General features: G+C 41.4%; 1 protein-coding gene across 3 annotated transcripts in view; it reads left to right on the forward strand.

Annotated features, from left to right (window-relative positions):
* Positions 1–23,214, forward strand: part of LRMDA (leucine rich melanocyte differentiation associated) — a 1,046,803-nt gene that overhangs the window by 635,198 nt on the left and 388,391 nt on the right. The window lies entirely within an intron of this gene.

Here is a 23,214-nt window from a genome sequence, read left to right on the forward strand (position 1 = left end):
GGGTGAAGTGTCCATGAGCCAAGGAGTGCCCGGGGCTACTGGAAGTCTGAGGAGACAGGGGAGGGTCCCCCCCTAGAGCCTTCAGAGGGCGCTTGGCCCTGCTGACACTTTGATTGCAGACCTCATAGACCTCTAGACTATGAGAAAATAAATTTCTGTTGTCTAAGCTATCTAATTTGTGATACTTTGTTATGGCAGCCTTAGATAACCAATGTATAGCTCAACTACCCCTCAGTAAGTAAGCAGGAAAATAGAATATAATCTATCCATATAACAGCAACATATAATACAAGTTAAACAAATTTTGACTTTCAAAAATAACATTGGGTTTAAACAAGTTGCAGTAATATACTTCCACTCTTATAATTTATGTAAATTGTTCTAATAGTATATATTATTTATGGATGCATACTAATGGAGTAAAATTATTCAGGCAAACATGGGGTGTTATACACAAACCCTGGGATATTAGCTGACTCTGAAGGGAGAGGTAGAAGGAATGAGACACAGGGCTGTGTCTTTATTGGAAATATTTTACAGAAAGAGGGAAAATTTGAAGTAAGTAGGGTAAAAAATACTAACCTTTAATAGCAGAGTGTACAGAGGCATCTACATTTTTTTCTATCTTAGAATTGTTTTGTATTTAAAAAATTTTGTTTAAAAAAATCACAAAGGGAGGAAATACATGACAGATACAATGTTGAATATATATAAGGTACCAAGAAATATCACTTCCTTTACTTTTAAGAACACCAGATTTTGAGATCCCTGGAGGCTATGTTAATTTGAGTCTGGCGATGGGGAGGTTAGGTAGGTGGGAACAAGTTAGAGAGGAACGGGGAAGGACTTGGATCTGTTGCCACCATCTACTTGCTGTGTGACTTTGAACAAACAAGTAAACTCCATGGGCTCACTTTCCTCCAATACGAATCAATATTTACAAGAAGAATGGTAAAATAGCAAGTACTCAAGAAATGTTAGAATCCTTCACTTTGATGTTATGCTCACCCCAAATTGTCCCTGCTTTTAGTCTATGGTGTGTCCCTGAGGGAAGAATGTGTGTGTGTGTGTGTGTGTAAAATCTTGGAATATATGATAAGATATTCATGACTGCCTTTCTGGCCAGAGCTTATACTCTATTAATGTCTCTTCATAAAGACTAATTCCCCTCCCTTTGACCTTTTCTCTGAACTTTGCCCAGTTTCCCTCCATGTCTTAAATCGAAAGAATGGAAAGTAGATGGGATGCCCTAGAGAAGGGGACATATGATCCAAGTGGAAGATGGACATTATGGGCACTTGTGTTCCTCCTTGTTAGTCTGATCCCCTTGGGTACCTCACAGTCAATGAGGGGGCTCCCACTGTTCCACCCCACCTTCCACCCTAATTATCCCCTCCACCTGCCCAGTCCTGCCACCACCTCCCCTTTCACTGGCTCCTGACACTTTCTTGGCCCTCTCTAGGCCCTCAGCCAAGCAACCCTGGAACATATTTCAGGAGTGTGCTGTTGGCATTTTCAGGGCCTGTGGCACAGTTTGGCCATATGCAGATGGACAAGGGTTATTTTCCTCTGAAGGTTAAATGGTGACCTTAGTCAATGTTCAGCTAGTGTTCACTTAAATGATTTCCCCTGGTTAATGAGTCATGTGCAAATTAGTTGAGGACTTTCACACCCTGCAGGCGAACTGGGGCGGTAAGAACTGGTCGTCCTGAAATTGTACTGCATTGTATAGTCTATCCAGTGAGGGATCTGCTTAGCACACCTTTCTGGCTCTTAGATCCTAATTATAGAAGTCAGTTTGTAGGAGAATGTCTGCTACACTGGAGAACCACCAGATGATGACCTTGATGCCTGCTCTTCTGAGCCACCCTAACCTTACTCCTCTCCACGTTGGGAGGCCTTGTATCCATCCTCTCCCTCTCTGCCCCAACCTCCTAGGTGTGTCATTGCCAAACTGACTGAGGCTCCCCAGAGTGCCATGGCAGATTTAGAGGGATGCTACAGAATGTTCTAAATGTTTGATGGCAATGCAGCATTGTGTGACATCTGTCAGACATGGCAGGAACTAGAAATTCAGGTGTTCCCACTTTAAGCATTACATCATGGTACATTTCTCTCCATTATAGCATACCTTTGCAAAGGAGTATCTTTGCAGATGTTGCTGTGATTAAAAAAATATATATATATTTATTATATATATAATATATCATTTTATATAATAATTTGTATATATGTATATATAAAATTATTATATATAAAATATATGATTATATAATATATATTTTTGTGTATATATATACAGTATGTATATATGTATGATATATATGTGTGTGTATATATACATATATATATATGTATATATATGTATATACATATATATACATACACACACACTGTATGAAAATCCTAGGGAGCAGGAAGTGCAGATGGTGGTGCCCACTATAAATGATTTCAAGGTCTGGGAAGTTGTGCAGGTCCCAAGAGGCACACACATCACCTTAGTAAACCACTGTGGGCTCTGAAGAATAAAATTTTAGAAAAATGTTTTCTTTCAATTTATGTGTTATTTTTGTCAAATGGCTATTAAATTGTTAGGGCATAAGTGCTTACTAAGTTGTTCCATAAAATGGAGCTGTAGGTGTTTCTTTTGGCCTCTGAGCTCTCCATGAAAAACATTACTGAGGCACTAAAGGCACTGTAAACTGAGAATTTTGAGAATTTTTGTTTCAGCTAAAGATGAGCTCTCTTCCCCCTTGCCTCCATCAGTCCTCTTGCCAGCAAGAGTCTTCCTCCTGGACACAACACCCCATGCCCTACATCTCTCTCTTACCGGGAGCTCCTTCAACCTGAAAGAGAAAGTTTCATTGATTCTTTAAAGAAAACAAATCCTTGCCTGACTTGAGCACCACCTTCTGCTCCATGCTCCTCTCTTCCTCTTTCTTCTCCCTCTCCCTCTTTCTTTCACAGACTTATTTAAAAACAGTCTCATCCAACTCCTTTACCTCTTACACCATGTCCATGTTCCTAAAATTCATCTGGCTTTTCCCCCTGGTACTGTCTTCATGCAGCTCTCCCCCATGTCATTACCAAATTCCAGAGAGCCACATACGGCTTCTTTTCAGTCGTAATTGATTTGCCCAACATCTTCCAAAGCTTTCTTCTGCCTCATTTGCCCTCTGATTATTCCCACGTCCTCGCCACCTTTCTGAACACCTCTCAGCATCTTTATTGGGTCCCATTGGCCTTTTACTTGTTCACATGGATTATCTGTGAGCCTCCATGGCTTCCTTGCCTCTGCTTCCCTTCTTCTCCCTGCTACTTTTTTCTCTGTTGGTGAGCTCATCTTCTCTTTCAACTTCTATTGCATGAATGATCCCCTCTCCCAGCCAACAAACCCACCACTGCCCATGTGCATACAAATCTTGCCACAGGCCTGAAATGCCCATATCCTACTCCTTTTAAGACTCCCCTCAAATAGTCTTTGTTTGAAGAATCGCCTCCTGGTGTCCCTATAAAGTTTTCCTATATTTTCTGTCCACCCATAGAACTCTCTGATACTGTTCTTACTACTTCACTGCTCATTTACTAGTTTCCATGAACATTGTTCTCCATCTGAATGTTTCATCTGTGCCCCAAACATCAGGTCACCTTTTCCTTCTCCTTCCTTCATTATGCTTTATATACATTCAGTTGCAGTGTTTGAGCAGTTGATAAATTCTGGGTCCTCTCCTTGTGTTTTCCTCTTTTCATTTACTGTGTCCTAGTTAAAATCCTAATTACTTCCTTCTCAATTAACTGACCCTATCATCTCCAGATTATCCCTGAATGAGCCCCACTTAGATTACACAGTGCTACTCTTAGGGTCAACCAGAAATATAATTTCACATAGCCCTGCTGGACCTTTCTTGCCTGTGTAGGTCTTTAGTAGCTCCTCAGTGCCAACAAATTCAAATTCCCCATCCTAGCCCTTACTGCTCCTTGTGATTTGGCCTTGATCTGCCTTTCAAATCCAGCTTTACTCAGGCACATATATCATAGTTAAAATGGACTGAGGTCTCACATTCCCCCCATCTGATGCTTTGACTATTGCTGGTCCCTATTCCCAGAATATCTTCAGCTCTTTCCTTAATTTATCAGTGTTGATGTTCACCTTGAGTTCTCCTCTCCGACAGAGCATTTGGGGAGCTCAAGCCTCCTCTCTATGCAGCCCCTAAAATGTTCAGAGGTCTTTGAAGACACAGGCTATCTCATACATTTTTGTGTCTGTTACAACAACTGATACTTTATCTCACACACAATAGGGATGTAGTAAACATGAATTTGGAATGAACAGTACTTTCCAGAAGAGGTAGTCTAGAATTTGGTCTCCCCTGAACACTCACAGATACACTTTGAAGGGTTTATAGGTCTTTCCTGAGCTTGGCTTCTGAAGTGGAAAGATGTACTACAAATACCTTGATTCCTTTGGTTTACTAAGTAGAGGTCTTTTATATTCCCATTATGTAATTAAGACAAGCATATTGTAATAAATTAGAAAATAAATGTCACAGAAAGAAATAAAACTTATATATAATAAGCGCACCTAGAAATAATAACTGATCATGTTTTGATATGTTAATTGCCAGAATATTTCTTTAAACATGTACAAGAGATATGTATTTATGAAACAAAAATAGGATTGTATTTTATATATTCATTTATAGTCTCCTTTTATTGCTTAGGAAAACTATGCTGAAAGAGAATAGATTAATAAAAGTACATATTATTACATATTATAATATTGCTCATTCTTAAATGTTTAATTTTTTACAAAATATATGTTACATCTTTGTTCCAGGAAACTATCTCTACAAGTTGTCTGTAGACTGGTGCCAGTCTGCAGATGATTAAAGTTCCATGAGATAAGTATAGAAATCGCAAGTAAGCATTCAGAAAATTGAAATTTCCATATCAAGTAATTTCATTTTAGAAGCTATTTTTAATACAGCAAAATTACATAGTAATGCTCATCTTAACAGAAATAACAACAGTTAAAATCATTCCAAGTTTTATACATATATGATGCAAATCCCCTATCTCCTTAGTTTTTCTCAAAAATGGGGAAGACTAAATCCATATTATTTTTCCAGCACATTTTTTCACATGTCTTTCTAAGACATAGATAAAGTAGAGATTTATTTAAAAGTCAGGTTTACTGGGACGCCTGGGTGGCTCAGTTGGTTGGACGACTGCCTTCGGCTCAGGTCATGATCCCGGAGTCCCGGGATCGAGTCCCGCATCGGGCTCCCAGCTCCATGGGGAGTCTGCTTCTCCCTCTGACCTTCTCCTCGCTCATGCTCTCTCTCACTGTCTCTCTCTCTCAAATAAATAAATAAAATCTTAAAAAAAAAAAAAGGTTTACTGAGAAATATCTGACATAGGGTAAAATTCACCCTTTGTAGTAGAGTTCCATGAGTTTGTACAAGCCTGTGCATATGGTAACCACCATCTCAGTCAAGGTAAAGAACAGTTAAATCTTTCTGACAAATTGCCTTTTGTCCCTTTTGTAATCAGTCCCACCATACCCACTTCCTAGCAACACTGATTGGATTTCTTTCCTAAACTTTAGCTTTTTGAGAAACAAATGCAATCATACAAATGGAATATGGAGTCTGGCTTCTCTCCCTGATTATGATGCATATGATATCTCTGTGGTTGCATGTGATACCTATCTCTAGGTCATTCTTTTTATCGCTGAGTCATAACCCATTGTATGGTTGTACCACCATTTGTTCATCCATTCATAATGTGAAGGACATTTGGGTTCTTTCCAGATTTTGGTAATTGTGAATAATCCTGCTATTTAAAATTTGCATACAAGTTTGGGGTGAGCATGAAATGTGTGTATGCTTATACATTTTCATTGTTTTGGGGCAAATACCTGGGAGTGAACTGCTGGTTCTCATGGTAAGTATGTGTTTAACTCTACAAGAAATTGCCAAACTATATTCCAAAGTGGCGGGCTGTATTTGGCACTGTAGCCAGCAATGTATGAAAGTCCTGATAGTTCTGCGTATTGCCAGGACTTGATATTGTCAGAATTTTTAAAAAATTTTTGTCATTCTAGTAGGTGTATATTGATATATTATTGTGATCTTGATTTGTGTTGTCCTAATGATTAATGATACTGGTCACGTTTTGTGCACTTACTGCAATTCATACATCTTTGGTGAGGTGTCTATTTGAATCTTCTGCCCATTTTTAATTGGATTGATTTATTTTTATTGAGTTTTGAAATTTCTTTATACAATCTGAATACAAGTTGTTTATCATATATGTATTTTGTAAATATCTTATCTCTGTAGCTTGCTCTTAAGTTTATTAAATTATTATGAAGTCCAATTTATCAGTTTTTTCTTTTATAGGTAATATGTGTGTTGTATCTAAGAAATCTTTGCTTACTGTAAGATCACAAAGATTTTCTCCTACATTCTCTCCTAGAGTTTTTAATAGCTGTATGATTTACATTTAAATCTATGTTCAATTTTTGGTTAAATCTATGTTCAATTTTTGGTTAAATTTATGTTCAATTTTTGTGTATATGGTGGAAAATACAGGCCAAAGTTTGTTTTTTGCATAGAGGTATCTAGTTCTTTTGACTTCATTTGTTGAAAGGTTATTCTCTTGGTATGCAATTACCTTTGCACTTATGTTAAAAATAGTTGTGGACTCTATCTGTGGAATATATATGTGGGACCTTCCTGGATGATCTTTCTATTCTATCTCACTGATTTATGTGTCCAGCCATTCACAAATCCCACACTGCCATGTCCTACATGCTATTGTAGCTTTATAGCATGTCTTGAAATAAGATAGTATAAGTCCTCTAACACAGTTCTTTTTTTTTTAAATGTTTTTGGTTATTCTAATTCCTTTGTCTTTCCCTATACATTTTAGTATCAATTTGTTGAATTCTATAAAACATTTTACTAAACTTTAACTGGAATTGTGCTGAAGGTGTACAGGGCATTTTGAGGAAAAAGAACATTATAATCAGGTGGACTTCCAGTCCATGAAGATGACATATTTATTCATCTATTTAGATCTCTGATTTCTTTCATCAGTGTTTTTATAGTTTCTAGAATGTAAATCTTTTTTTAAAAATTTATTTATTTCAGAATGTAAATCTTGCTCATTTACGTATAAATAAATATTTTATGGGTTTTGTGTTATTTTAAATCATACTATTTCTTAAATTTTAATTTCTAATTGTTCATTGCTAGTTTACAGAAATATAACTTTTCCTGTAACTTTGCTAAGCTCATTTACTATTTCTAGGGGAATTTGGTGTGTTATTTGAGATTTTCTGTATATAGAGTCATGTCATCTGCGAATAGAGACAGTTTAACTTCCTCATTTTAGTCTATATGTTATTTCTACTTATTACTTTATACCACAGCTTAGAACCAACAATGCTTAGGACCACAGTACCTTAGTAGGACCATTCCACAGTATTAAGTGGATCAGGAATAATGACAGTAGATATCTTTGCCTTGTTCTCAGTCTTAAAGGGAAAGTATTTAGTATGTCATAATTAAGTATGAAGTTAGCTATCTATTTTTTGTTGATCCCTTTATTAGGTTGAGGAGCTTCCCTCTGTCTCTAGTTTGCTTAGTGTTTTTATCCTAAATGATAATGTATTTTGGCACATGTTTATCTATTGAGGTTAGTATACACCTTAGCTTCCTTGCTCTGTGTACACAGAGAATAACATGTTTTTTTCAACCTTGAACCAGCCTTGCATTCCCAAGATAGATGCCACTTGGTCAGGATGTGTTATATTTTTAATTTGTTGCTGGTTTAGATTTGGTCATGTTTGTTGAATATTTTTTATCTATGTTTATGATGGATATCAGTCTGTAGATTTAGTTTCTTGTAATATTTTCATCTGGTTCTGTTATCAGGGTAATGCCTTATAAAGTAAGTTGAGAAGTATTCCTTCCTCTTCTATTTTACGGATGAGTTTCTGTAGAATTGGTATTGTTCCCTATCTACGTGTTTCGTAAATTCATTAGTAAAGTTACCTGGGCCTGTAATTTTTTGTTGATTTTGTTTTAGTTGTGAGATTTCTAACTATGTATTCAGTTTCTTTGATTAATATAGGCCTATGTAGGTTATCTATTTCTTTTATGGATGAACTTTGGTAATTTTTTTGTCTTCAGAGAGATGTCAACTTCATCTAAGTCATCAAATATTGTTGCCTGGAGTTTATAGTATTCTTTTATTGTCTGTTTAATATATTTAATATCTGTGTTATTAGTATCTGTATCATTAATGTCTTCTTTTCATTCCTAATATTGGTAATTTGTATCTTCTTTCTCTCTCTCTCTCTTTTTTTTTTTTTTTTTTTTAATCTTTTTCAGTCCGGCTAGAGGTTTAGCAATTGTGTTGATGTTTTCAAGGGACAGGATTTTGGTACTATTGATTTTTCTTTTTTATTTTATTGACCTTTGTTTTAATCTTTATTAGTTCATTCTGCTGGCTTTACATTTTATTTGCTCTTATTTTCCTTGTTTCTTAACTTAAATTATGGATCTGATACCTTTCTTTATAAACATTTAGCCCCATCAATTTCCCTCTGATTATTGTTTTAGCTGAATCCCTCAAAGTTATGCTTTTTCATTCTATTAAAAAATAAGTTATGTATTCTCTTATGAGTTCCTCCTTAACTCATGTGTTCTATAGATACCTGTTGTTTAATTTTCCTATACTTAGTGATATTTTAGACCTCTTTTTGTATTTATTGCTAGTTTAATTTTGTATGGTCACATAACATAGTTTGTAGGTGTTCAGTTCTTTTTAATATGTTGAGGTTTCTTAATGGCTTAAAATATGGTTATTTTAGTGACTGTCCCATGTACATTTGGAAAAGCTGTGTATTTCTGCTCTTGCTTTATAATGTTAATTAGGCCAAGTTGGTTGATAGCATTGTTCAGGTCTTCTCTATTTGTTCTGATTTTCCTACTTATTTTATCAGTTACTGAAAGAAAAATGATGAGATATCCAATTGCAATTACAGATTTGTCTATTTTTCCTTCATGTATTTTAAAGCTCTATTGAAACTCTAATGTCATAGGATTGTTCTGTCATCTCAGTTATGGGATCTCTTTATCATTAAGAAGGCTCCCCCTTTATCTTGTGATATTCTTTGCTCTACAAGGTGGGGGCTTGCTCAGAGATGACTCCTCCCCAACTGAGGGAGACCTCTCATGGTCTGGGCCCAGGATTTTTTCTCCTATCACACCCCCAATGGTAGAGACTCTTTAGTCTTTTACCTCCCCCACCAGATGCAATGGGTCTTTTACTCTGCCCCCAGCATGACAAAATTTGCCATCATAATTTAAAGCTTTTGTTCTTAAAGGAGAAGTCATTGTAAGGAGCTCTTGTCTTTCTAATAGCAACAGTCATTCCCCTTCTCCTATACCACTGAGGACATGTGCCCTGGATCCCCAGTCTCCCTCTCCGAGCCCATGGTGGGTTTTTGGAGAACAATAGTGTGCATTCCCCTTGTATTTGTAGTTTTAAGGTGTTTATTCTTTCTGTTATCCCACACATGGCTTTTAGAAATCCAGTAAAAAAATTAACTTATTCTTACTAACTCATCTGAAGGCCTCATGTAGCTCAGTTCTCTGAGGAGATAAAGATCACAATTTTGCAAGTTAGTTAGTTTTCTCTTGGTGGTGGTTCATAAGTGATACTCTTTCCAGCTTTCTATATTCTAGGAAGAGGCTGGAAGTCTTACTAATTTATTTTTATTGTATTAAAGTATTAGTCCATGTCAGATAGAAATTTAATGCAAAGCAACAGTGAAGTTTTCTTCTTTGTTCAGACTCTTTAGGAAGCACTGGTCTGTAACTTTCTGAACCAATTTATATTTTCATCCGGTGCCATCTTTTGGTGTAATTAGGTTTTGGGGTTTATTACCTGGTAGTAAAACTTGGCTTTACCAAAATTTCCAGTATGGTGGAGTTTGGTGACTACATCTTTACCCATCCTACTCTCCTCCCTTTTTAAAAAAAATTATTGAAGTGAAATTCATCTAATATTAAATTAACCACTTTCAAGTGAACAATTCTGTAGCATTCACAGTGTTGTGTGACCATTACTTGTTTCTAGTTCCAAACATTTCCATCATTCCAGCATAAAATCTCTTACCCATTAAGCCATATAACCCTCTCCGTCCTCCCCCAGGCCCCAGGCATGACCTCTATGGATTTATCACTTCTGGATATTTCTTATAAATGGAGTCTTATGATATATAATCTCTTGTGACTGGCTTTTTCACTTAGTATAATACTTTCAAGTTCATATGTATTGTAGCATGTATCAGAGCTTCATCCCTCTCTATAGCCGAATAATATTTCACTGCATGTATTTACTGCAGTCTCTTTATGCATTCATCTGTTTATGGACACTTGAGCTCTTCCACCTTTTGGCTATTGTGAAAAGTCCAGCTGTAAACTTGCATGGTTGTGTACCTGTTGGTGTACCATTTTCTTGTTTTACTGAAATGAGAGAGGCCTGGAGGTCACCTTTTAACTATTCTCAGTTAACAGCCTTCCTTGCTGCTCCTAGAGTGATTTTTGAGGTCTCCTTTTGACCTCTAGCAATTTCACAATCTTCCTAGATGGAAGATTTGATACAGCACAATGCAACTTAGTGTAAAGGGGCTTTTAACAACCAGAGCTCCCTTGAAAGATAATGAGTTTCCTATTTTGAGGAGAGCAACTAGTTGCTAACGGAAGAGGTTCTCTATCATGCACATGTGGGACTAAGGTGACTTTTAATGTTCTTCTGGTCCAGAGAGCCTTTGTGTTCTCATTGTAGGTGTGGCATACAGAACTGCTGAGGCATTTCTGGTAGTGGGGCTGTGTGCAAAGATTTTGAACAAGGGTGGCTAATAGAATTGATCTCCTTCTCATATTCCCAAAGGCTGATGAACATGTTTCCAGCCCTTTGGGTTGTGACAACGTAAGAATAAGTTCAGGCCCTTTTCCCAGATAGTAGAGGATAGTTGTATCTGTCTCTAGATTATTCTAGCCAAAATGATCGTGTGTTTTCCTTCAGAGTTTTAGCTGCCTCAGCAGGGTAAAGACTGATTGCCCTGAAGCTAAGGCTCCTTTCTTCCAGGTATGGTGGAGTTTCTTCCAGGATCTTCTGGGGGTTTTTTTTGTTTGTTTCTTTTAGTGTATTTGTTTAACATCTGTCAGCCACTGGAACACAAGAACCATGAGGGCAAGGACCACAGCTCTTTTATCCTCCACAGAATCTGCAGGGATGGCCCTGCACTCTTCCCTGTTTGTCACAAAGGGTCTAGGTCAGCCCTTCTTTATCTAGTCTGTGTGCCGGTAGGCAGGTGCTGCCCTGGCCTCCCAGGCTTCGTTGCCCTCTGGCTGCGGTTGGGTTTGGACAATGAGAGGTACCCACAGATCAGAAGGCTGGAAGAGAGAGCAGCACGGTTATTTCTTCTCCTGTTTTCAACCTGTAGGTTTGTGGTTCTGGCTGTGACCCACCCAGGACAATAGTTCATGTCCAGCAGCCCCATCCACTTCTTCGTACAGAACTTCGTACAGTTCTAGACTCACCCACATTTTCTCAGTGGGCTTCTGCTCTTGTGCACCCCAGGGCTTCAGCATCCCTCTTGGTTTCCTTTGTGTTGGCTTCACTCCTGCAAATAGTTCCTTCTTTGAAATGCCCCAGGTGAATGTGTGTTCTGTTTTTCACCAGGCTCTGGCTAGGATCACAAACATGGGCTGAATTTTTGAATAGACGAGTGGATGGATGGAAAGATGAAAGACTGTGTGTTTGGGTCACTGACTCCCTATTTCACTGGAAGGCCCTACATCATCCGGCCTCTGGCTTTTCCCTCCTACATTCCCCCTTCTCAGTCTGTTCCAGCCACACCAGCTTCCTACCTGCTTCTAGAATACACCAAGCAAGGTGCTGTTCTAGGAGCTTTGCTCTACCCATTTCTTCTGCCTGGAAGTCTCTTCTCCCAGGCATTCCTTTGGCTAAATTCCCATGCTTTCACGAGGCCTTTGCTAAAGCTTGATTTTTCAGTGAGGCTTACTGGACCCACTGTACTTAGTACTAAAAATCGCCTCCCCCATTAATATTGCCCCAGCAGTCAAGGACCCCTTTCTACCATGCTGAATTTCTTCATTTTCCAGAACATTTACCATTTGGTAAGAAAGTACATTTAACTTGTTTAATATGATGCTTAGTATTTATCATCTGTCTCTCCCGGGAGAACTTAAGCTCCACAAAGACAGGATTTTTGTTACTTTTTTCCCCCCTCTGATATATCTCAAACTCCTAAAACAATGTCAAGTTCATAGTTAAGTACTTGTAATAATTTGAGTAGTACCCCCCCACCCTCAAAAAAAGATATGCCCACCCAGAACCTGTGAGTGTGACCTTATTTGGAAAAAGGGTCTTTGCAGATGTAATTCAGTTTAAAATTCCCAAGATAAAATCAGCCTAGATTAGGATGGGCCCTCCATTCAGTGATAAGACAAGAAGAAGAGAAACAGACATGGAAACATAGGGGAGACAGCCGTGGGGAGATGGAGGCTGGGATTGGGATGATACGGCCCCAAGCCAAGGAATACCTGGAGCCACCTGAAGCTGGAAGTGGCGGGCAAGGATTTTCTGCTAGAGCTCTCAGAGTGTGGGTCCCCTTGATTTCAGACTTCTGGCCTCCAGAACGGTGTGAGAATAAATTTCTGTTGTTTTAAGCCACCAAATCTGTGGCGATATTTTACAACAGCTCCCAGAAGCTATTACAGTGCCCACTAAGCATTTATGGGCTTATTGTTGAATGAGAAAATGAATGAGTGAAGGCGAGCCTTGTTGACACTGCCGTGACCTCCATTTGAAATAATTCCTCTGCTTTCAATAGTTATCAGTGCCCGTGAATAAATGTGCACAGTCTGACATTTAGGAGGTATTCCAATTTTGTGTATGGTCCACTTTTGCAGTACAAACCGAAGTTTCCTGAATATTTTCACCCTCTCCATTTAAAAGCATAAGGTCTTACTTAACCCCCGAATAATTGCTTTCCTTCCAAGCCTGTCAATTGTGTACCGAGAATGAATTCACAAACTATTTGTTCTTCAGGCAGTGGATGAGAACCCCTGTCGGTCTCTAGCCATAAAATACCTTGGTGTCATTTCCCCATTTCCATCCTGAGTCCCTCCTGCTGTACTTAAGCTAATTCTCTGTTATTGTGTCTTCGGAGGAGTCAGTCACCAGCCTCCATGCGAACACCCTTCGTAGGCTTGACAAGGGTTATTTAATCTCCCCCAGGCCCACTCGCCGTGCGTGCTGGGCTCGTGATGCAGTGTGGTACTAACTATCGGTTCCTTGTAGGAGACGGAAGGTAAATCAAATTGAAAACACCCTTCCTGTGTAGTGCATCTTCCAAATGTCCTCAGGTCTCTATTACATCTTCTGGAGGCTGCCAGATTCTCTGCGGGACAAGAGGAAGCTGGAGCAGCTTCTCTGTAGCGACAGAAGGTGCCATTAGCAGAAATACATCATCTCCCAGTGGTGTTAGCAATAACAGAGTCTTGGTCATGTCCATTCTTTTGCCAGAGTGAGAAGAGAGTCCTCAGAGGCAGAGGCTGCTGGTAACAGAGTCTCCATCATTCTAAAATATCCCCCCTGGAGTCCCAGAACAGCTATTTCTGCCCAGACACAGCTTCAGAGCTTCAGAGAGCTTATTTCAAGCATGGATCTTCCATCAGAGCCTTGCTGCTTCCCAGATTCTGGACCTTCTCTGATAGGGTCAGGGGAGTCGGGGGGTGGGGGATGGGCACAGGGGTGGGGTGGGGTGGAGGACGGCACATGGCTAAACACTTGCCTTGGCTGGGCTGGAACAGTGCTTCCAGGTGTTGCTCGTTAGACCTCTTTTGAAAGGAAACCTATTAACTTAGAGCAGTGGTTCTCAAACTGAAGCTTGCAGGGCTTTTCAGAAGAGTTTTCTGGACCCCACTCCCAGAGTTTCTGGCCTGAGAGTTGACATTTCTTGCAGGTTTCCAGGTTATGCTGAGTTTGCAGGGACCACAGGTGAGAGCCACCGGCTTGGATGCAGAGAGATGATGTTCTAGGGTTCTGTGCCACCTGGGCATGGCCTCAGTCACCCTGGTAAAGGCAGTTTGGGCCTTTTGGGGTTGGACAAGGACTTCACTCTCACCCTGTTTCTAGAACACAGTGAAGGACCTCTTGATTCTCAGTGGCATATCTGTGCTGGTCTCTTCCATATCCCCCTGGGGTGAGGAGCTCTTCCTGCATGACTCTGGTGCTCACCAGTGTCTCTCAACACTCTTTCCTTCTCTTGGTCCCTTGGCACTGATAAAGCTACCCCTCTTGCTAGTCTCTGGCTACCTCTACTTGCTTGTGTGGTTCCTCTGACCTTTTCCTTTAAAGATCTTTTCCTGAAAGGTAGTTCATTTCCAAAATTTGTGTCACATTCTGGTTCCTGCTGGGACCCTTCCTGAGATAGTCTTCTTTTATGGAAAAAGAATCTTTTCTATGCAGAGACTTAGCTAGAACAATTAGGTCTTTGTCCTAGGAGCAGTCTTGTTACACAGGGTAGAGGTCGAACCACTGCTGAGGCCGAAAGAAATTGGAGAAGAAATGTATATGATAGGAACCAGCAACTGCCCTTCTTGGTATCTATCCAAAGAAAACATAAATATATCCAAAGAAAACATAAATATTAATTTGAAAACATATATACACCCCTATGTTTATTGCAGCATTATTTACAACAGCCAAGATGTGGAAACAACTTAAGTACCTATGAATGGATGAAAGGGTAAAGAAAATGGTATAATAGACTCACACACATATCCATACAATGGAATATTACTCAGTCATAAAATAGAATGAACTCTTGCCATTTGTGACAACACGGATGGCTCTTGCAGGCATTATGCTAAGTGAAATAAGAGAAAGACAAATACCCTATGATCTCTCTTATATGTAGACTCTAAGAAACAAACAAAACAAGACTCCTAGAAACATAGACAACAAAATGGTGATCACCAGTGGGACGGAGGTGAGGGTTGGCAGACCAAACGGGTAAAGATGGTCAAAAAGGTCTCTGGTTCTCAGCCTACCTTATCACCTCCCCAGGGAAGCCTTCCTGCAAGGCAAGACCAGATCCGGCTTTTTGGATGGATCCTCAAAGAGGTGTGTGCACCTCTCTTTCCTAGCCCTGTTGTCTTGCAACTTGACATGTCTTTATGTGTTGTTTCATTCTTCCATTCCTGTGAATAACCTTTAAGCTCCTCAGAACAGGGACCATATCCTTTTTTGTTCATCATTATACCCTCAGCACCCAGCACAGTGCTTGGATTACAGTGCATACTCAACGCATATTTGCTGAGTGATGACAAAGCTTGAGAAAGGACAGTGAAATCAGTGAAACTGGCCACGGAAACTTGGCTGAGCTGGCCACAACACCTAAACGTCCGAGTCCCAATGCCTGAAGTTAGGACTGAGAGAGTTCATTCGAAAGTCATGTCTCAGGCTTCCAGCATAAAGTACATGCAGTTGTGCAAACATGTCAAAGTTTGGTAAATTGAATTTGTTTAATGTAAACAACTTTTGACCAAAATAATAACACAGCTTTAGAAAAAGACATTAGGCACCCACTTTTAAAGAGTTTGTATAATTTAATACACCAGAAAACTTTACCGTAATTACATGCAGACGTATACAAAGGATAAATGTTATTTACTTGCTCCAACCTCCATAAAATAAACCTCTAACCATGCTTCAGCTTGCGGCATTAATCCTAATTTAGAATCACCCCCAGTGAAGTGGTGGGGACTCCGGGGGCTCTCATCTTTTCTTCGTGTCAAAATTAGCCATTTAAATTAGAACCATGTTGGGAGTGGGGGGGATGCCACCGTCGTGGCCCCAGGACGGGCAGCGCTTAAAAGTGGCCACCTGAAGTTGATTAAAACCTTACCTGTCAAACCCAGTATGGCTGCATTTGAAAATCTTTAATGTAATTAAGAGAAGCACATTATGGGAGGTCAAGTGACTTTCTTTCTGAATTCCGCTTCTAATCTGTCCTCAAATGGATGGAAATTGCCAGCTAAGGGAGTTAATGAAAGCTGCATGAGCGAGCACAGGGATGGGGGAGGAGGAAGCCGGCAGGCCGGGAGGAGCTGGCGGCGGGAGGGCCCGAGGGGGTTCTGTCTCCGCATGGCTGTGAGCCCTGAGTCTGGGGGAGACTGACGGAGCACCCTGCCTTGGGCCGGGAGGCCCCGGGTGGGAGGCTCACTCAGCACCTCTCTCTCAGCACACTGGGTGTCCAGGATAAGGGCAGAGGTGTGTCTGCACAGCTCCTTGCTTATCGCAAAGGGAGATCTGTGGCCAGGCCGGCTGCCGGGGCAGAGTGGAGCCGGCGCCGGCCCTCGTCACCCTTCACTCATGGCTGCCTGATTAGCATCAGGGTTGAGCTTGCCTCTCGTGCAGATCCCCCAAAGAGCCGGCACTCTTTGCCCCCAGCTGTCCACCCTGTGACCCCAGATCTGTCACAGGCCCGCAGCCTTTAGCACAGCAGATCTGGGGATGACCCCAGAAGCCCTAGACATTGCCCTGTGGTTCTTCTGGGCCCTGTGGGTTCCTGGTCCACAAAGCCCACCTTACAGTGCACTAGGGGGTGTCCCCTGTCTGGGAGACCCCCCCCCCCCGCCCCGTGCATCTTAATGCTAGGATGCTGCCTGTTGGAGATTACTTAATGCTTTGCTGTGTGTTCTAGCCTGAGGGTGCTGTTGACAGAAGGTAGAGTTTTTCTCCTCTAGTTGCTGTGTGTCCCTCTTTGTTTCTGTGCATTGCATTTGTGTACATTAGCAGAGGTATCTGTGTTTGAAAAAGGATTACATCTGTCAGAATGTTGCCACTTAAGATTTGCCCCCTTCCTTGGAGACTGACGTGAGAACAAGGAACACATTGCGTCTTAACGGGGTACTGGTACGAGAAGTTTCCAAACCAGACAGGCCTTCCCTCAACTCCCTCTTCCTAGCTCGAGCATGGGCAGAATCCATCAGGGCTGTGAGAAGAGTTTCGATCTTCAAGTCTGGAAATGTCTCCAGGACTCCATGGAAAAGATTGGGTGTCTCCTGGGTGAGGTAGTGCTTATGAGTTACTTGGAACACAGTGGACAATCTGGGCCAAGTCAAAACACACAGCCAAGATTCAGAAGCATCCCATAGTGTCTGAGAAGATCCAAGACTGGCCTCAAAGGGTCTGAACAGGAGTCTAGGCTCTTCTGATAATGGGATTTGTGTGAGGAGGTGCCAGGTGCAGTTGAGGGGGTGGAATGTAGAGGGACAAGGTGTTTATTAAAAGGGCTTCTAGAGAATTCCCCTTCTTTACTGGGCTGAAATATCCCCGGGCTTAGGGAATTTTTAGGCATTACCCCACATGAGAAATGGGAGAGATGGATGGGAGGGAAGGTGAGTGGAAAACAGCCTCAAAGTAGTTCCAAGTCATAGCAGGACACTAGGAAAGTCATTTTCCAAAGTTCCTCTCTCCTCTCTCCCTGTATCATTTTCTTACAAATGCAGAGCCCCCTTCTCTTAGTTCATTCCCTGACCCCCCATTTCTCATCCTTATCAGGAAGAGCAGTGTTTCTAGAGAACATAATGGGTGTCTAGGTCATAGCTGCCCCAAGGTTGTGTTCAGGAAGACGTCACTGTCTCCAGTGGACGCCATGTTTTTCTCCTAGTCACAAGTTCACAGGTAAGAGTGAAAAGTTACTCTGGGCTTCTCTTCTGACGAAAGCTGTCTGCTCGCCATGGCAACCTTTTCCTGGGGTCTCCGGCTGTCAAGAATGGGGTGCAAAGTTCACAGAACTCAGCTTTGTGCTCTCCTCTCTTCGTGTCCTTTTTTTTTTTTTTTTCCCTGTTTGAAGGGATGGAGGCTGGTTTGCAGCACTATTTAAAGTGAAGGTGCCAAATGAAAAGTTCCTCGTTTTAAGTTGGTGCTTATACAAAGCTGCTTTGTGGTTTTTTTCGGCCTGTCAGACTTGTCAGGCCTAGTAAGAAAAAGTATATTGTTTCCAGCACTTGGATTCCTTTCTCCCTGACATCTGCCACTCTGTAAAGATGATAAATTCCTGCCTCATTAGCCAAGGGTGTGGGATTACAGGCTGACAACACATTAATCACCAGCCTCTGTGGCAGGCTGACTAGCAATAGGCATTGTTAACAAAACTTTTCTAATATGTCACTCTTCTCTATGACAGCCTGTAATCAATCATTGTGATTGACGGCGCTGATAGATTACACTATTTATACTTTGTGTAATGAAAGATAGTGTTTCCACCTACTGTCATTTCTAGGCTAGTGGTGGAGGATCAGTGAAGAGAAACAAACATCACAACAGGGCAAGTCCTCATCCCCCCAAAATATCCACAGAAATACCCCACCTTTCCAAGTCCCTGGCCCGGCTTCCACATTTGGATATGAGAAAGGCAGCATGGCGGCACTCTGGCAAATACTCTGAGATGAGGGGTACTGGTGGGGGACCCTGGGAAGATGCAAGTGTTTGGGACTGTCAGGGAGAGGTCTCTTTGTGACGGATAGGATTTTTAGTACTGAGAGGTCCGGTTTGCACAGGTCGAAGACTCCCCGCGAAGCCGGTCTCTTACCCTCGTCAGCTTATGTGTGTGCCGCCGAGCATTCAGCTCCTCCTCCCCTGCCAGATGAGAGATGATTTAGATGTTGATAAAATATTTGTTCTTTCCTGGCTCTGAGGGCAAATATTATCCTTGTTTCCCATAATCATACAGCGCTGCAAAAGTCAACAGCACCCGGAGCGAGTACAAAACCAATACTTGGAGAGAAGCCCTTTGCCGGGACTTGCTTTTCCCCTTCTGAAGCTCAGGAAAATTGTGAATAGAATAAGAATGAATGAATCAGGGGAGCTAAAATGTATTCTGACTCTCAAGTACGGGGTATTTTCGGAGGGTCCTTTTGGTAATTTTTATTTTGGTCTGGAAAGAAGTCATAAAGGATCCAGGCTATTTTCGACTTGAAGGTATAAGTTCAACAGAGTGGCAAGGGAGGGTGATCCCTGGACTGGCCTCCCTAGAGAGTGAGTGCCATCTTTGGTGGGGGGGTGGCTAATGTCTAGCCAGTTGAGTACACATGCCTGTTTTAATGGATCATTTCTCAATGATTATTTTATCTTCCTCGCTGTGGATTCAGCACAGGAACATTCTCCTTTACTGAAGTTCTTTAAGGTTTGTAGATATAAATGGCATTTGCCTGTTTAGTCCAGGCATAGGTATGTGACTCCCAGCCTTCTCATTCTGTGGGTGTTTGGTCTCCATGTCTCTGAATGTATCGGAGGATTGCAAGGTGGAGCGGTGGTGGGGGTGGGAGGAGAAAGGAGGCAAGAAATTGTCCTTCTCCTGAATGTTGTGGTCTTGGTAGGTATTCGACACTCTGTGTTGCCCTGCCAGTTGGCAAAGCAAAAGGAACCTGAAACCTACCCCCAGTGAAGCTGCTTTAGATGAGGGTGAAGTGGGAGGAGGCGCAGGGAGCCAGCAGAGCTAAACTTTAATCTCTCTGTGAAGTTTGAGTGAGCCCAGGATGATTAATGAGAGAGCAGACCATCTGATTAAGCCCCTCCATGTCATAGGACATGATTAGTAGGTGACAGAGACGGTAACAGTATCCAGCCAAACCCTTGTTTCTTTCACAGCTCCGGCTGTTATATGATTAATGTCCCCAAGGGCTATCTTGGGGTCAGGCAGGGGAACCTGTCAGAACAGGTGGAAGTGACAAAATGGGCAGAAACTCCTTAGGGGGGACGGGAGTGGTGAGGGAGAGAATGGAGGGGGGCAGGGCAGCCAGATGGAGCCTGCGACCTTTCTCTGATCCGAGCAGGCTCAGAGAGCATCACGGGAATGGAAACGAGGAAGAATCACAAAACTGCAGATGTTTCATAGGTCCTGGATGCAGCAAGTACTGCCAGCTTGGACGTGCAGAAAGCACAGGGTGACATGACGAGTTACCACTGGTGGTTTGTGTGCTGGGATGGGATGGGACGGGGACTCTGTGGGCCCTGAGGACACTAATGGGATGCCCTCGTTTGTGCCTCTGTGAGCATGTGTGTTCCTTCAGATGCACTGGAACAGGTCCTCACTGTACAAGGGGAATTAAGGGCAACTCAAACAGGTAGAGCTGTCCTTTCAAGTTCCTACTTTCTGAGACCAGTACCTATAGATTATCTTGAATGTCTTACTTAGAAGAGATAATGTGAAGGGTTAGAATGGATTCATAGAACTATAGCTTTTTAGAGCTGGAGTGAACTGTAGAAAGCTTTAATTCAGGTCACCTAGATTACAGGTGAAGAAATCGAGGCTCAGAGAAGGTAGATAACTAGCCTGGAAAAGTCAGGACTAGGACCCCAGTCTTCTTATTCACAGTTTCATATAGCAAACCCTTGGTAGATCTGTTGATGCTTATTATTATTATGAAATGTGAGTTTCCCAGCAAGACTTTGGTTTTTACTTCCCTTATCCTATTCCCACCTTCCCTTCCCAGAGACATGGTGACCTCAAGGTCAAAGATTCAAACCCCAGTTGAAGTAGAGTATCACTGAGTACCCTCAGGACAAGCAGTCTTCTCAGATATCCTCTCTGAGAGAAAGGCTGGGCTCTTAAGGCAGCCATTTTGATTAATGTGATTCATGATGGTGGCCATTTTGACTAAAACTGGCTTTTGTTGAAGATCACATGGCACATCTTGCTTCTTTCCTTACACTTTAAATATTCTCTCTGTTTGTTACCCACATTGGAGAGTCATTCCAGGGCTGGAATGGGGTCTGCAAGAACTTTCATCTTGAACCATTTCCCCGGGGTTCCCAGATTCCCTCTCTGCTATAGACATTGATCTGATAACTCTTGCTCTTGTGGCCACACAGGAATAATAGTAACCAGGTTGGCACTTGGACTGGGCAGTAACCCACTCCCTGCATCTGCTTGATCTCCATTGCAGGATTTTATAAACTGGAAATCTTTTCTAGGTAGGAAATAGAACACCTCTCAGTATGGTTTTAGCCATGCAAACTTAACAGTCAGAGATGGTCTTAAATGAGTCATAGACTTAATAGCAAAACCATGTTCAGTGTCATGATCACACAGGAGGGAGAAGGAAGGATGGAGATTATATTGGATTTTACTGGATTATGTCAGCGAGAGAGTGGTTGGATAAGAGACCCAACCAAGTCGTGTTAATGCTTCAGTCTCCACGAAGTGGTTCATTATGTGGCATTTTTATGTGGGTTATCCTTAAATATCCTCTTCTTGTTGATAGAAAAACCCTATAGGAGATCCACTTCACATGAGTCTTAAGTACAAACCCTCCCGGAGTTAACAGAGGCACTGGGGCAGCATTTTGGAACATGTGGCTTAAAAGGAAAACCCTCTTAGAGGCAGCTTCTCCCTGGGCTAAGATTTTACCACATCAGTTTGGGGAGGTCAGGTATGGATATATAAATGTTCATTAGTTTTAGAGTTCTAAAATTTGATTTATGCCACATATTTCAACCTAGCATCTGACAGTTTTTACCAGGAAAATTAGAGAGTGACCTGGAGTTCACTCATTTGAAGATTGGCCTTTGTGGTCTTTCAGGGAGTCATTGGGAAGACTGAGTTACTTCATATTCAGAGGGAATCATCCAAGACCAAACCTTTCTATGAACTGATAAAGGGTTTGGGGAAACTGGAAGACATGGCATGAAATGATGGCCAGACTTTAGTGTAGCATCCAGTATACTGGCAGAAGTTCTACTGTGGTGTGGTCTTGATGGTGGAGTGGTGAAGTCTTTTAGTATAGAGTAAATCGAAATTGATGAATCATGAACTCCTCATGCCTTTCTCCTATTGCTATATAGGTTGAGATGCATGCCAAAAATTGAACCTCTTGTAACCTGCAGAAAGAACCCATTTTCTCCCCATGAAGTTGACCCATTCCCTCTGTGTGCATTGCTTTATGGTAGAGACTTTAGGAGATCCATGGTGTTGTGGAAGTGGCTCTAGGTTTTGCTGCTGGTTAACCTCAAATATATTCTGGGGTCTCACCATGATGCAGTGGTAAAGTTTGGGAATCATTTTATGGAGAGACCACAAATATCTACTGATGATAAAGTTCTGACATTGGTGAATGATGTACATTCATTCATGTAAATTAGAGCAGATTCATATAGTTGGCCTTCTATAATTTCTTTAGTGGAGAGAAAGGGGTACAGCTAATTACTTCAGAGGGAATGGCATCTCACCTTATGTGATCCCCTGGGAGTGAGTTGGGCTCCGTAGAGTCATCTACCTCATGTTTTGGCAGAGAAATGTTTGAGGGCCACTCTTTTAGGATGTGGTGTGCTCATTCTATTACCCAAACAGAAGGTGTGACAAATAATTTAGCAAAGGACAGCAACTATTCTGGATGACAGATAGCTTCCTTACTTAGGAGCAAAGTGACCTATATTTAAAATTCAAGCAATGCTAGCCTCTGTTCATTTGAGGCTAATGCATATACAAAATTCAACCCCTTCTTGAAGAGTGGAAACATATGAGAAGTTTAGAGGATAGGAGGTGTTCACTTACTTTGTTGCAGATGACCACCATTCTATTGCCCCACAGTCTGGATTTCCAAGCCCAGGATGTCAAGCCTTCTTATCCCCTTTTAGGTGGAAAAACATTACCATCATATCTTTTCCATACTGTTATTTATTTTTTGGAAGCTTTCTGAAAATGGATTCTTTCTGTGCATGATTGTTTAAAGGAACCAGACCAGAAAAATCAGCTTGTGTAAGTAAGGCTCTTTTTTTTTTTTTTTTTTTCAAGTGATTTTCTTTTTGCAGTTTGGAACTGGAGGCCAGTGAAGGCCTCCCTGGTGCCCTGGTAGCTGCAGCCTCTCTTTTAGCATTTTTTCAAAGGGCACAGGCCAATCTGCCCATAATGAGCCTGGAAAGTAAGGATGAAGTTCCTGATAATATGACACAAATTTCTTTACTTTTGCTCCTTATTTCATCTTAATTAGTCCCTGTAGAAAGGATTGATTTTTGAGAGGCTTGTAGTGAACATCTGTTGGTATTCCTGGGGTCATTCTTAGCCTGTCCTGTGTTTGACATTTCTTGTAAAAG

Source organism: Mustela erminea, chromosome 14 (assembly GCF_009829155.1).
Source record: "Mustela erminea isolate mMusErm1 chromosome 14, mMusErm1.Pri, whole genome shotgun sequence".
NCBI lineage: Eukaryota > Metazoa > Chordata > Mammalia > Carnivora > Mustelidae > Mustela > Mustela erminea.